The sequence below is a fragment of the Thunnus maccoyii genome, chromosome 15 (genome assembly GCF_910596095.1).
Source record: "Thunnus maccoyii chromosome 15, fThuMac1.1, whole genome shotgun sequence".
NCBI lineage: Eukaryota > Metazoa > Chordata > Actinopteri > Scombriformes > Scombridae > Thunnus > Thunnus maccoyii.
Genome location: NC_056547.1, coordinates 3358437 through 3372828, shown reverse-complemented (window position 1 = coordinate 3372828; position 14392 = coordinate 3358437). Strand labels below are relative to the sequence as shown.

The 14392-nt window shown below is 38.9% G+C and overlaps 1 protein-coding gene and 1 long non-coding RNA gene across 2 annotated transcripts in view; one reads left to right on the top strand and one right to left on the bottom strand.

Annotated features, from left to right (window-relative positions):
- Window positions 1-14392, bottom strand: part of LOC121912967 (collagen alpha-1(XIV) chain-like) — a 214534-nt gene that overhangs the window by 161461 nt on the left and 38681 nt on the right. The gene's annotated exons all lie outside the window — the stretch shown is intronic.
- On the top strand, window positions 1748-5801 carry LOC121912969. The gene is made up of 3 exons (XR_006100189.1): window positions 1748-1813; window positions 1907-1965; window positions 5707-5801. It is a non-coding gene; the product is annotated as an uncharacterized LOC121912969 (long non-coding RNA).

The window sequence follows — 14392 nt, the reverse complement described above, 5'->3', positions numbered from 1 at the left end:
CAGGAGCCGATATCACGCCACCTCGTTCCATGCCTCTCTCATCACCGCCACCGGTGTCTAGACTCCATCGGGGGGTTAAACTATTCCTGCATTCATCGCCCCGTCCATATAGACTTTTGACATTCACTATCATGCTGTCCAATAAACACTATTCACTACGTAAGAAACTGAAGCTGCATCTCAGTCATTGATGAGAGCCTGGAGACTCAACTGTAAAGACTGTAGCTGTGTCTCAAATCACATACTTCTGTTAGTACACTTTCATGTAGTACACTATGTACACTATATATTACTGGCGTAGCGCACAAATTCTGACAGGGTAGTGTTGTCTCAAATCAAACACAGCAGTTGTGCACTCACCGGAAATGACGATCGCAGATTAGCATTAGCTAGTGTTAGCATTCGCGTTATCGTTTGCACTACCAAATCATTACAGACTGCTAAATTAACCCAAAAAACACACTGATGGCTTATATCTGACAACAGTATAGTGGTGCTTAGTGCTAAAAACACATGTACAACTTACATCTGTATAATGTGATGTTCACTGTAGTTACAACGTACCCAGCCACCATTTCCAGTTTGAAAAGCGGTCCCTCCCCTTCTGCTACGTAGCCAAGATGGCGACCATTGAGGGCGAGAAGTGTCCATAGTTCCACACTCAACTTTTTGACCGTTTTGAGTGCACCATTCAGGTTCTCACAGTGCATTTTTCCACACTTCTCAGTGTGAACGCACTTATGCACTCAAAATGTTAAGTGTAAGTACAGAAGTATGCGATTTGAGACGCAGCATGAGTCTCTCCTGATTGAAATAAACTCGTCATCTGTGTTTAACAGCTAAACTGTTGGCTGTGTAGAAAAACACAGAACATTAGCGTTAGATCCTGATCGATCCAGCTGGCGTTTCAGGGGGAATTAAATCATTAAAGAAAGTTACCGCTGCTGCGACGTGTGTAAATGTTGCACAGCACCTCTTAATCTGGAGACGCTCTTATTGTTTCAGCAGCTATGTGATGCTGCAGGTATTTGATCGACTCAAAGGGAAGATTAGAAACATCAGTATTGATTTTTCTGCAACCTGACAATTTATATTTATATTCATGTGACTGATATTCATTATTAAGATTAATCAAACCCATTTCACACCTGCCTAAGCTGTATTGTGACTGACATTTCAATAGACTAGATGTGAAACACTATACGGACGTAAAATATAAGTAAACTCAAGTTAATTTGTGACTTGAGAGAGCTCTGTATGGGTCTGCAGTTTGTTATCATTGAGTGATCTCAGGGCTGAAATGTGGAGAAAAAGTTTGAGACACTGAAGGCAGCAGCTCAGTCAAAAGTTTCCTGCCTCCTGTTTCCTACCTGCATGCGTCTCATCATGTGTTACATCACTCCCCGTCCCTCCAACGCAGACTTCGCTCTGTTGCATGAAAACACCAGAACCAACGATGCCACTGCTGAAAATATCATAATTCCCAATGGAGGTTTTCTCAAAATTTGAAGTTTTTATATGATTAATGTAGCGACATATGTGGTTTTATAAGCTTTCAGCACTCTCCTGCAGTATAAATAACCTCTGATATCATCTCCAGCCTGTAAATTGTGTATCACACACAGCTGGGCGGTCCGAGTGTAATCAAGAGTATCAAGATTCACACTGCGATGTAATGAAACCATGCATCTTCCTGCTGTAATGAGACAATAACACACACATTACTTTTTTTTTTTTTTTTTTTTACAGGAGGATGCTTCCAGTTAATCCTTAATAACACAGGAAGGTCTGAGCTGACTTCTCTCGTGAAGCGGTGAGAACGGCGCCCGAGCGGCAGATGAGCAGCGATTTAGACACACGTAGAGATGGAAATGTGACTTTTTTTTTTTCTCCTACGATTCATTAGGACACACCGCTGGGAAAATGATCCGTTCTCAGCCAGCGGAGAAAAGATGAAAATAGCAGGTGATTACACGCCACAGGTGACTGTTCAGTATCACATTTTAGAAAAAAGCATTAAAGAAAAATATTTTTAAAAAAAGAGCCGATAACCCACCTGATGTTATCTGACACCTCATTTATTTGTGAAAATTACCTGAATCATAATAAGGTCATTGGAGGTGTTAAGATGACCTGAATTACACTTGCTGTGCTTGTCTTTACAGCATGATGTAACACCGCTTTGTGTAATTCTTTTAAACAAATGAATATTAACAATAACATTGTGGAGTTTATGACTCGATGGCCAAAGCGCAAAACCTCCTATCTGCAGAATGTTCTGATTGGTGGATTTCACTTCGGATGATGAGAACAAGGAAGGTTTTGCTCATATTCATTCTGTCTGTGAGATAATCTCGCCCTTCATTGTGACAGAAAAGTCACACAACAAAACAAAAACACAACACAGAGTCTCTGGATGTGTAGAGAGGCTACAGCACGAGTGAGTTACACAATCACTGAACATTCATTTCCAGTGGACGAGGAAGCAAATACACTGAATTTAAGGAGTTCTGACCCTAGTATACTACAATGTAGTAACTATTACATTTACTACATCTTTTTACCTGAAAACAAACTTAATTTTATTTTTAATTTAATTTTAATTATTAACTTAATTTAGAGCATCGTTTTGTAGAACCTCTTCCAATTTGCACCAAGTGCAAAAGCTCCTATCTGCACTTTGCGAGGCATTAATATCTATAACACATAATATTATAATATAGTCCAAAAACAGTGTATTATGTGTTGGGTGTCCTTAACAAATAGCATTCTACAAGAAAACAAGTTTTTTTTTAGTTTTCTCAAAAAAGTGCATTTTTCAGATCGGAGGTTTTGCTCTTCGGCCGTCGATATGATTTATTTATGGATTACAGACACAAAAACAGAATCTAAGGGTTAAAATGTTTAGTGAAAACACTTTCCAACATGTTAAAAGACAAATTAACATAAAGAGGCATAAGACATTTAGCATAAAGCTAACAATAAACGCCTGAAATCTAAAACTATATCACCATAATTTAAATAAAAAGTAATAATTTGTTGAAGGACAAGATACTGAACCCTAAACTGATCCTGATGGTTGCAAGAAAACAATTTTTTTTTTTAGTTTTCTCAAAAAAGTGCATTTTTCAGATAGGAGGTTTTGCTCTTCGGCCGTCGTATCTGTGATAACGTTGGTGTTTGCATTTCTCCAAATTTGTCCCAAATCTCCCAGCCCGTCCCTTCCTCTCTGACAAGTTGACTGACTGTGTGATTTTCCATCAGCCTTCAAAACTCATCATCATCATCATGACTCAAACTGTCTGGTGTGGTCTCTGCATAATGTTACATAAAGCAGTTCTAAATGTAGACGTGTTGCTGTTTTGCTTCTCAAATACTGATGCATGTAAAATAAAAGATGATCCAACCTACAGTATCAATATCCTGCTTTTAGTGCCATAAAACAAAATAATTTTGCATTTCAAGTGGAATCAGCAGCAAATATTTTGGAATAAACAGAAAAATGGTGCAGTTGCAAACATGTAAAGACAAAGAAATGAGAGAAACCTTCAGAAACTCAAGTACATCCACAGGAAATCCAAAACCATTTGATTGACAGTGTTGACTGACTGACTGACTGAAGTACCCTGAGACTTGTTAGTATGTAAACAATCTGCTGTAATTCTGCTGAAGGTGAGCGACTTCCACACTCTGTTTGTCTCTAATCTTGAGTCCCATCAACTTCAACGACTGTTCAGAGACGTGCGGCCGGCTCGAGAAGCGTCATCCATCACCGTGACAATATGAGTGATTTAAAAACTGTACGTCTTGTCTGCAGGCATGAAGACATCTTAGAGGCACTGGTTCATCATCTTCAAACCCACACACACACACATTTGTTTCACCTGTCAGCAACGTCTAGTATTATAACGTCCAAAAAAAACCCCTGATATTTTTGTCAGAGAGTAATCTGCAGCAATAAACGCCTTCTGACTGCTTCACTAAAGTCTATTTCCTGCTGTTTACAAACTGTTTACCCTGCTTGATACTGTACAGCGAGTCAATCCGACAAGCTAAAGCTGCTTTATCTTTACTTTCTTCAGAGGTGAAGTCGCTGAGTGAGCACTTCCTTTCTTTCAAAGCTCATTACCCAAAAGTTTCTGCTGCCTGGATAATGAATCAACCTTGAACTTTGCTGCTAATTCAATCACTGCAACACGTGTTATGTCAACCGCTTAATGAGACGCTAACAGTAATCATTAAATATTGCTTCTTAATGGACAACAGTCTTATTTCTCTGTGTGTGAGTTAATAAAGCCTTGTTCTTTCATACTACTGCTAATGCAAGTACTACTATTACTACTGCTTAACATAATACTACAATCATTTTACTACTTCTTAAACTACTGAGAGAAATAGTTTAGCAACATTCACTGACAAGACAGAGATTCTCATTATTGCCTCTGACAGTAAAAAGTATTGGGTCCCTTTCATCAGCTGTTGGCTCAAACTTAAGAAATCTTGGTGTTATATTTGACCAGGTTATGTTTGTGATCAGCATGTTAAATCATTGACCCGTATATGGTTTTTCCATCGTCCATCGTATCACAACCGGAACTAGAAATAATCATCCATGCCTTCATATCATCCCGTTTCTCTGAACTGGCTACAAATGGTCCAAAATGCAGCTGCAAGGCTGTTAACCAGCAGGATGACTCACATCTCTCCTATTTTAAAATCTTTGCACTGGCTGCCCATTCGTTTTAGGATTCATTTTAAGGTTCTTGTTATTGCATATCGATGGCCGAAGAGCAAAACCTCCTATCCTCCTATCTGAAAAGTGCGCTTTTTTGAGAAAACTAAAAAAAAAAGGACACCCAACACACATCAGGATCAGTTTAGGGTTCAGTATCTTGCCCTTCAACAAATACTTCAGCCATCAAATTGTCCTTGTTGTCCCTGATATGGGAGTTATTACTTTTTATTTAAATGATGGTGATATAGTTTTAGATTTCAGGCGTTAATTGTTAGTTTTATGCTAAATGTCTTATGCTTCTTTATGTTAATTTGTCTTTTAAAATGTTGGAAACTGTTTTCACTTGACATGTTACCTCTTAGATTCTGTTTTTGTGTCTGTAATCCATAAATAAATCATAGAGCCCTGCATGGATCTTATCCATCCCTACGTCGCCAGAAGGTCACTTTTTAAATTGGCTTTTGTGTCTTCATGAGTTTTCTGATTGATGTGTGTGATGTGTAATGATCTTTTTTTTTTTTTTTTTTAATTTTAACTTGTGACACATGTTTTTACTCTACGTATGATTTGATGGTCTTATTTTCAGCTCTTATTCCTGTGAAGCATTTTATGAAAGGTGCTATACTGAATAAAACATTTACACTGCGCTAAATGAAACTCATCGTACGAGTCAATCATTTGTATATTTAAACACAAAATCTGTTTTTGTCTTCATCGTATGTTTCACCGAGTACTTTCAGTAGCTGACTTGTAGAATATCAACGACAGGATTTCAGTGTTTTGTCTCACTCCTCAGATGAGCTTCTTATGGACCCCGTGCGGTGATCGTGATATAACTTTGTTCATAAGGTGACATTAAACCTTCGCCGCCGTGTAGAGCAGGTCGTACAAGCGACAGCACACCTGTCACCGCCGAGCTGCTGCTGCTGCTGCAACGAGTTCTTGTTGACATTGTATTTTTTTTTTTACAGGTATGTTGCCACCTCCGAGGATCCGAGTTCACACTGTTCACTACAGAGAGAGCTGCGAAGAGACGCCGCGTGTGTGGGACTGACGCACAGAGAGAGAAAAGAGAGAGAGAGAGGAGAAGAAGAAGAAAGGTTTTGATGTTCTTTAATGAGAACTCTCACAAGACTGAAAAAAAGAGAAGTAAAACCACAGGAAATCCCACAGATATGCACACACACACATAAATACACACACACACACACACATAAATACACACACACACACACACACATAAATACACACACACACACACACACACACATAAATACACACACACACACACACACACACACACATAAATACACACACACACACACACACATAAATACACACACACACACACACACACACATAAATACACACACACACACACACATAAATACACACACACACACACACACACATAAATACACACACACACACACACACACACACACATAAATACACACACACACACACACACACACACACATAAATACACACACACACACACACACACACATAAATACACACACACACACACACACACACACACATAAATACACACACACACACACACACACACATAAATACACACACACACACACACACACACACACATAAATACACACACACACACACACACATAAATACACACACACACACACACACACACATAAATACACACACACACACACACATAAATACACACACACACACACACACACATAAATACACACACACACACACACACACACACACATAAATACACACACACACACACACACACACACACATAAATACACACACACACACACACACACACATAAATACACACACACACACACACACACACACACATAAATACACACACACACACACACACACACATAAATACACACACACTGAACAGCAGCAGAAAGAACAAAACTACAAAACAGCAACACTGAGGAGAGAAAAACACTATTCACTGCTCATTTTATATCGACCTGCTCGACATTTAAATCTTTACATCTTTAATTGTTACGATTAACATCTGATTAGTAAAGCTGTCAGAAACGGAAACAAGCAAAAAAGCAACTAACAGCAACAACAACAACAACAACAACAAGGAAATTAGATACCGTGTTTGTTAAATGAGAAAATGATGATAGAAAGGTAGATTGATTGACAAACGTGCAACGACAAACGCAGCTCATCTGCAGGTCAAATAGAAGAGAAAGTAAAAGAGAAATAAAGATGAACAAAGGGGAGAAAAGATGGAGATACAGTAAGAAACTTGATTGATCGCAGGAGAGACGAGGAGAGAACGAGGTACAGTAAAACAAAGAGATGGATAAAGAAAGATATATGGAAGGAAAAGACAAATGAGTCACAAAGAAACGAGAGAGAGAGAGAGAGAGAGAGAGAGAGAGAGAGAGAGTGAAAGGCCTGTGACAGAAATAAGAAGGAAGGAAGTGCCAAAAGATAAGAGCAGCTGAGAGATAAAAAGCAAGTGACAGTGTGAGATAAAAGTGAAAGGAAAAGTGATAATGAGAGAGAAGGAGGGAGGGAGGGGAGGGGAGGGGAGGGGAAGAGAAATGAGATGGAAACAGAGTAAGAAAGTGTCTTTTTCTCTCTGGTGGTGGAAACTGGTGGAGAACAAACTGACAGTGCTGAAAAAAAAAAAACCCCCCCCGGAGGGAACGACACGTCGGCCAGATATTTACAGCACGGAAACAAAGACGGAAACAAGCAAACAAACACAAAAAATGGAGGAAATAATTACAGGCGTTGACAGACACAGTGGATGGTTATTCCCATGATGGAGGAGAGAAGAGAGAGAACACTGACGTACTGTAAGAAAAGAAGAGTCAGGAAACTACAGATGATGTTCTCCACACGATCGTCTCAGACCAAGTTCAGCAGATTTCAGTAGATTGAGTCATTACTCTGAAATTGACAAGTTAGGAAGCGCTGGAGCACAGATCTGTGGGTAAATGTTCAGCATGTTGGGAAAACTTCTACTTCTACTTGAAAAAAAAAGGTTACATATACAAAAATAAATAAACAAAAACATAGAAACCAAAAGTCCACATGTGGGTCGACATCACTGATGGAGTCTTTTACATATCGACTAATCATCCGATGCATGAAACCTGTTCTTGCACCATTAAAACCATCACTGAATCCCAGTTCATGAGCAAGACAAATGCAACATGCACTCAGAGGAGCAGCACGTAACAATGCTTTTCCACATGAAATTTCATTTTCAACATCACATAATCAGTGCAAATTTCCAGAAGATCTGCACGCAAAAATGCTAATTAATGCATGTTTCCATCCACTGCTGTTATATGAATATTAAGAGTTAGGTGCAATTAAACTGTTGCAGAAGAAGAAGACACAACGAGATGACAGAAGACGTGGAAAACATGATGGAAATATGACGTTTCTGTTAGTTTCATGTATTCGTTTGAGGAAGGTTACAGTCTCCTCATCATCATCGCTCCACACTGATCTGATGTTTTCAGCTCTTCCGTGGAAGTTTTTTTTTTTGCTTAAATCTGCTAACATCGCATTTTGTTGCATTTTGTTTTTATTGCTACATCAACTTTTCCACCTCAACCGAGCTTAAAAACGTTTTTATTTTAACTTCCACTCTGGATTTTTATGTGCAAATTGAAAATATGTAACAACGCTTTTCACACAATCGACATGAGCCAAGTTTCCATCCAAATGTAGTGCAAATGTCCAGAAAGTCTGCATACAAAAATGCTAATTAATGCATGTTTTTGCATTTTGTTGCATTTTGTTTTTATTGCTACATCAACTTTTCCTCCTCAACCAAGCAAAAAAAACGTTTTTATTTTAACTTCCACTCTGGATTTTTATGCGCAAATTGAAAATGTGCATAAAAACATGTGGATGGAAACATGTTTACTGACTGTTTATGACAACATGTTTATTGTGAGCAGCTTTGCTTGTTTCTCTGCATTGATACGTAGCAAACAGCCTCCCTCAGCTTATTAACCACCGACTCAGTGAACGATCACGAGTACACGAGCAAAATGTGAAGAAAGCAAAACTTTTTCCTGTTTCTGTTGTTTCCCATCAGACTTCATCTGATGTCAAACACAGCGATGAGCGTTTCCACGCAGCTGCCTTCATACTGCTTTTTTCCTCCTCCTCCTCTCTGCTCCCCTCCGCTGCCGTCTGTCTCCCTGCGTCCCTTCATTTCTCTCTCAGATCTAAATGAGGTTGTCACAGTGTCAAATAGAAGGTGATGGAGCTTCAGCTGCATCAAACCCCCTCCAACCACCGCCTGCCTGCCTGCCTGCATCAGTGGGAAACCTCTCCCTCACTACCTCTCTCTCTTTCAAATTTCACTAAATCAACATCTCTTCTCCTCTCTGACCTTCACAGCACCCTGCACACGCCAATTATTGGATCATCATTCATCTTTAATAGTGGCGCGGCAGATCGACATCACACTGAGTCTCGCTGTTTGTAAACGCTCCTCTTCTTCATCTGTGGCCTTTTTACAGGCCAGCGTGTGGAAAAAAAAGGCTTTTTAACAGCATGTTTCAAGCTTTGTTTACGTCTAATAGCGTTCAGTATATTCAACGGCAGCTTTGTCACACTTGTAGCGCCGTATGCAACCTGTTTGATTCTAGAAAATAGTAATTTGTCCTCCGCATGCATTCATATCACCAAGTTCTCTATCTGCAAACAAACAAACGTCTTTCACTGTCTAAACATCAACATTTGGCTGAATAAACAACAAAACAAACAAATTCACTGTCGTCCCGCCATGTGTACGGCAACATGTTGTGTACACAAGGAAAAAAAAACAAAACAAAAACTAACATCAACATGTCCAAGTATTGACATATGCAGCGGCGCAGATCCACATCTTGACTGTACTTGTGCAGCTGCACGTCGTCACACAGCCGACACGCTGCTCACAGCTGACAGGTTAGACCGAGCCCGAGCTTCCTTCAACACCAACTGTCTCAGTGTAGAAGCATCCAGGCTGCAGAGAAACCAACTGGCCCTCCAAAAAAAAAAAAAAAAAATTGAAAAGGAGCAGATGAATCATCTGAAAACTCGCCACGATTTGGTGTTTCTCCAGTAATGAGAGAAGAAACGTCTCAACTGCTTCACTGGAAGAGTTTCTACTTGCACATTTTGGCCAAAAACTTGAAGGTTTTTACAGAGTTTTTCTATTTGAACATTTAATGCCTGATTTACATTAATATATCTGGTTTATAACTGATGCTGGTATCCAAATAAACTAACTTACTGCAGGAATATTTATTAGTTTACGACATTTCATAGTATATATATATATATATACCTGTGTTGACAGTGAGACAGTTTGCAGGAGTTTTTTCACATTTTATTCAAGTTGTGCTTCCCTCCATCACACCTGTCAGATACTGAGATGTGTTATACAATATATACAATAACGTAAGGGAGGAGAAATGCCAAAAAAAAGCATCTGGAGATGATCCACTCAATAAAAAATATATGGTGAAAATACAGAATATATAGAACTATATAGGGTGGCTTTTATTCTAACCTAAACATTCAGACTTGTCAGGGCGTAAAGTCGATTATAACTAATTTAACATAAAACAAATGTATTTGTCAGTTAGTATGAAGTCATTTAAATGCCAAAAACTTTTATTAACATCATACAGTAATGCAGGATTGAGCAGGGACAGTGTTGTGTGCACAGACGTTCCACATCTAAGAGCTCAAAGTCAGCTGCTGCATACTGTGAGGAAAACAGTATTTGCCGAATACAAATACGTTATTCGGCAAAGCACAAATAGTGGGTTTTATACAAATATTTGTTTCATACAAATAAATAAAAAATGATATGTTGGGGGGTGTTCCCCAGAGATAAAGCTGAGCTCCCAATGGACTCTCCATAACCTGTTGTTCCCCTTCTCCTTTCAACAAAGTTAGGTTGTAAAAAATAGGCAATAAATGAAAAGTGCAAAGCAATAATCACCTTTGAAGTTCTTCCCTACATGTTACATGCTGTGCTGTCTCTGTGTTATGGGTGTATAAATAGGTAGAGGTCTGTCTGCATTGAGGCGATGAGTAAAGTTTTAGCTCAATAATCAGCGCAGTCGCCTATGATCTGAGACTCCAGATCATAGATCAGAAATTAAAAGTGTCATAAAAACAGAAACAGGATTTTTAAGCCTCTTTCCACTTTTATTCGAATACAAATACAAATAATCTTGCTGCCTCAACAGATACAGATACAAATACTGGACCCTCTGCACATCCCTAATGGTAAGATGATCATGTTAATTTGGTATTTTATTCCATTTACAGGTTGCAGTGACAAATATCAGACAGTCAGTTATGTAACTTTGACTAAATGTTCACTGTGAGGATAGATTGACGTTTGTCGAGCAAGTTTCAAGTCTCTGCGAGTAGATAGCTGGCCGCAAGGAAGAAAACCAATCCAAAAAAGTGATATTTTGCAATTACAGATCATCAGTCATCATATGAAATATAAGTGATTAATTGATTAATAGTTAATTAACAAAAAACCTTGATGTGTTTGGTCCTTTCACCTTGAGCTAACCTCATTTTTCTATCCTAGTGGAGACATTTGCTCCACATGAAGAACAGTACAATCACTTCAGGAATGCAAGAACACACACAACACACACACACACACACACACACACACACACACACACACACACACACACACACACACACTTTCCACTGTATTTCTTGTGCAGGTGAACAGACTGCAGCAAGGAGACGGTGATGTAACTCAGGCCGACAGCTTCGAGACAAATACAAACAGTGTTCGCTAATTCAGCCGGATCGCTGAACCCTGACCTGGAATAATTTGGATTCCGATCAGGTGAGATAAGTGTATCAGGATATAAGTGTGATACCATAAAGACAAAACTCAGTGAAGCTTCATGTTACAGCAGCGAGCCCACACCTGCCTGAAAATGATGAAACGTAACACTTGAACATAAACTGTAGAGATTGTAAAAAGCTGAAAAAGGTTAACGCACGGTTCATATTTAACAATCCTACTGTTTCCTGTAGTTTCTTGTTTGGGCGATGCAGCAGTGACACACACACACACACACATACACACACACACACACATACACACGACATGAGTAACATGAAAAAGATTCTTCATTTGATTCCCTGCTGTCAGAGCGATGATTTAACGCTTCACTGGAGTGTTTAAGTTGTCCAGATGTACAGTTTTACACATCATCGTTCTCAAATCTTCTGCAAACCATCAGCTCAACTTCTCACAATCTATAATATCGACATTTTCCATATATGTACGTTAACATACAACATACAAGTCAAGGAGGGAAATCTTCCAGATCACTAACTCTCAATCATCACAATCATCTAAATCTTCATCCAGAGCTCAACTTTCAATCACATTTATGGATCTACTGTTCTCATTGGGTTAAAAACGTCTTCCTCCTTAAAGTCTTTTAGCACACATGTTTAAGTTCTTATCCATCACTGATTGGTCTCAAATTGATTCTGCAGAACGACAACGAGCCCAAACAGACTTTGCACTTTGGTAAAAACTCATATTGTATAACCTTGAACATGTAACCATTTAGTTTATGCTCATGTTTGGTTTTGGTTCACTGTCTGGATCCAAAAGAAGGGAGTTAGTAGTTTCGTCTCGGACGTGCTACAGTTATTTTCCAAAGTGTCTGACAGCTTTGATGAGATCCAGCACTGGACCCCACAAACATCCTGATACATGTTTCCAACACTCCACTATAAAAACGCATGTACGCTTTGTAACTGACATCAGACTGCAGTTACAATCTGTTGTGACTGTACGCTGATCCCTCGCAAGGTTTTTCAGATTTCCACCACAAGTCATAAAGAAGCTACAAGAAGAACAAGGAGTCCTGCAGCAGATGGTCTCTGATCTCGACATCATGGAGTCAGTCTGGGATTTTAACATGAGGAGACAGAAGCAGGAAGGACCGACCTGCCGACTACCTGAAACACTGTGTGCAGGTTTTGAAAGAATTCTAACTTTTAGTGCCTCAAACATTTGCACAGTGCTGTTTATCATTTAGAGGTAATCAATAAGCTCATCTAAGCTGTTTTTCTCTCTCTGAACATTGATTTTTTTCTTGTTGTTTGTTTGATTTTAATCTGTGCAAATAAATAAACTCTGGTTTAATCTTTCTAGCCAAACACACACAAGTGTTTATAAGGATTTAGGATGTTACAAAAAGTATTTTATTTAATACTTAAAAACGTATTTTTACTTCTTCTTGTTTTCACATTTATCTGCTGAAGAAGGAAACTTTCTCACCTTAAATCTCAATTTAACACGTTTACCTACGAGCAGGATTCGTGACATCACAGCTCGTTTGGAGCCAATCGCGGTCCAGGATGCGACTTACACAAGTGTGATTGAAGCTTCCAGTAAACAAACACCGAGAATGAACTTCACAGTGAAGGAGGAGACATTCTGTGTCCAGCAGTTAAACTCTTTAAAAGAAAAAAATACTTTTCCAGCGAGCGAGGAAGAGGAGATGTAGTTTTAAGGGTTTTAATGAGGTAATTACGATTTGTTTAGTGGAAAAAAAATATATCAGACACAAATTATTATTCCATTATTTAACACGTCTGGATGGGATGTTTAAACTCAAGAACAAGGACGGATTCTGTAATCGTCCAAAACTCAGACACCCAACAACCATCTGCGAACCCATGAGCCTTCACACAAGAAACGCTGCCATGGCAACCAGCATGAGTCACACTGTTTATCCGCCCTTCAGTATGAAGTATCTGGGTGTGTGTCCACGTGCATGTGTTTGGTTTCCTTTAACTTCAATAATAACCTCAATAATAACAATATTTATGAAGTTTACCTGTCAAATCTCAAAATCCAACATCAAACTTTAGAGATTACACTTAGTTGCCAGTTTATTAGGTACATCTGACTGTTGAGCTGTTTTTCCAATACAATTCTACAGCAGCACAAACTGTGAGTGTATGATATTATTGCAGGACTTTACTATCAGACTGCATTATTCTTATCTGAGTGTCCCTCATAGAACAGACACTGGGTGTATAAACTGATCTCAGCACTCATGCATGGGTTACAAGTATGATGTTTGTTTCATGCTTGTCAAAAATGATCTAAAGGAAATTATCTCCTGTTGGAAATTGCAGTTTGCATGTTGTAAATCGGCTGAAACAGGCCTCTGGCTGCTGATTCTTGGCAACAACCAATAATCTTTGTTCCAGTCGACGCCGCCTCATTGACAGAGTTACTCAGAGCTCTGATTAGTTCAGTTTAGATAGGGATGTGACTAATCTCTTAATCTGCCAATCATTTTCTCATTAATCAAGTTGTTTGGTCTATAAATGTCAGAAATTGTTGATCACTGTTTCCCAAAGCCTGAGGTGACGTCTTCAGATGTTGTTTTGTCCACAACTCAAAGATATTTAGTTTATTATCTACCTGATATCTAAAGAAACCAGGAAGCATTTCAATAAAATTACACTGAATACACTGAACATTTTGAGTGCATAAGTGCGTTCACACTGAGCAGTATGGGGAAATGCACTGTGAGAACCCAGATGGTGCACTCAAAACGGTCAAAAAGTTGAGTGTGGAACTATGGACACTTCTCG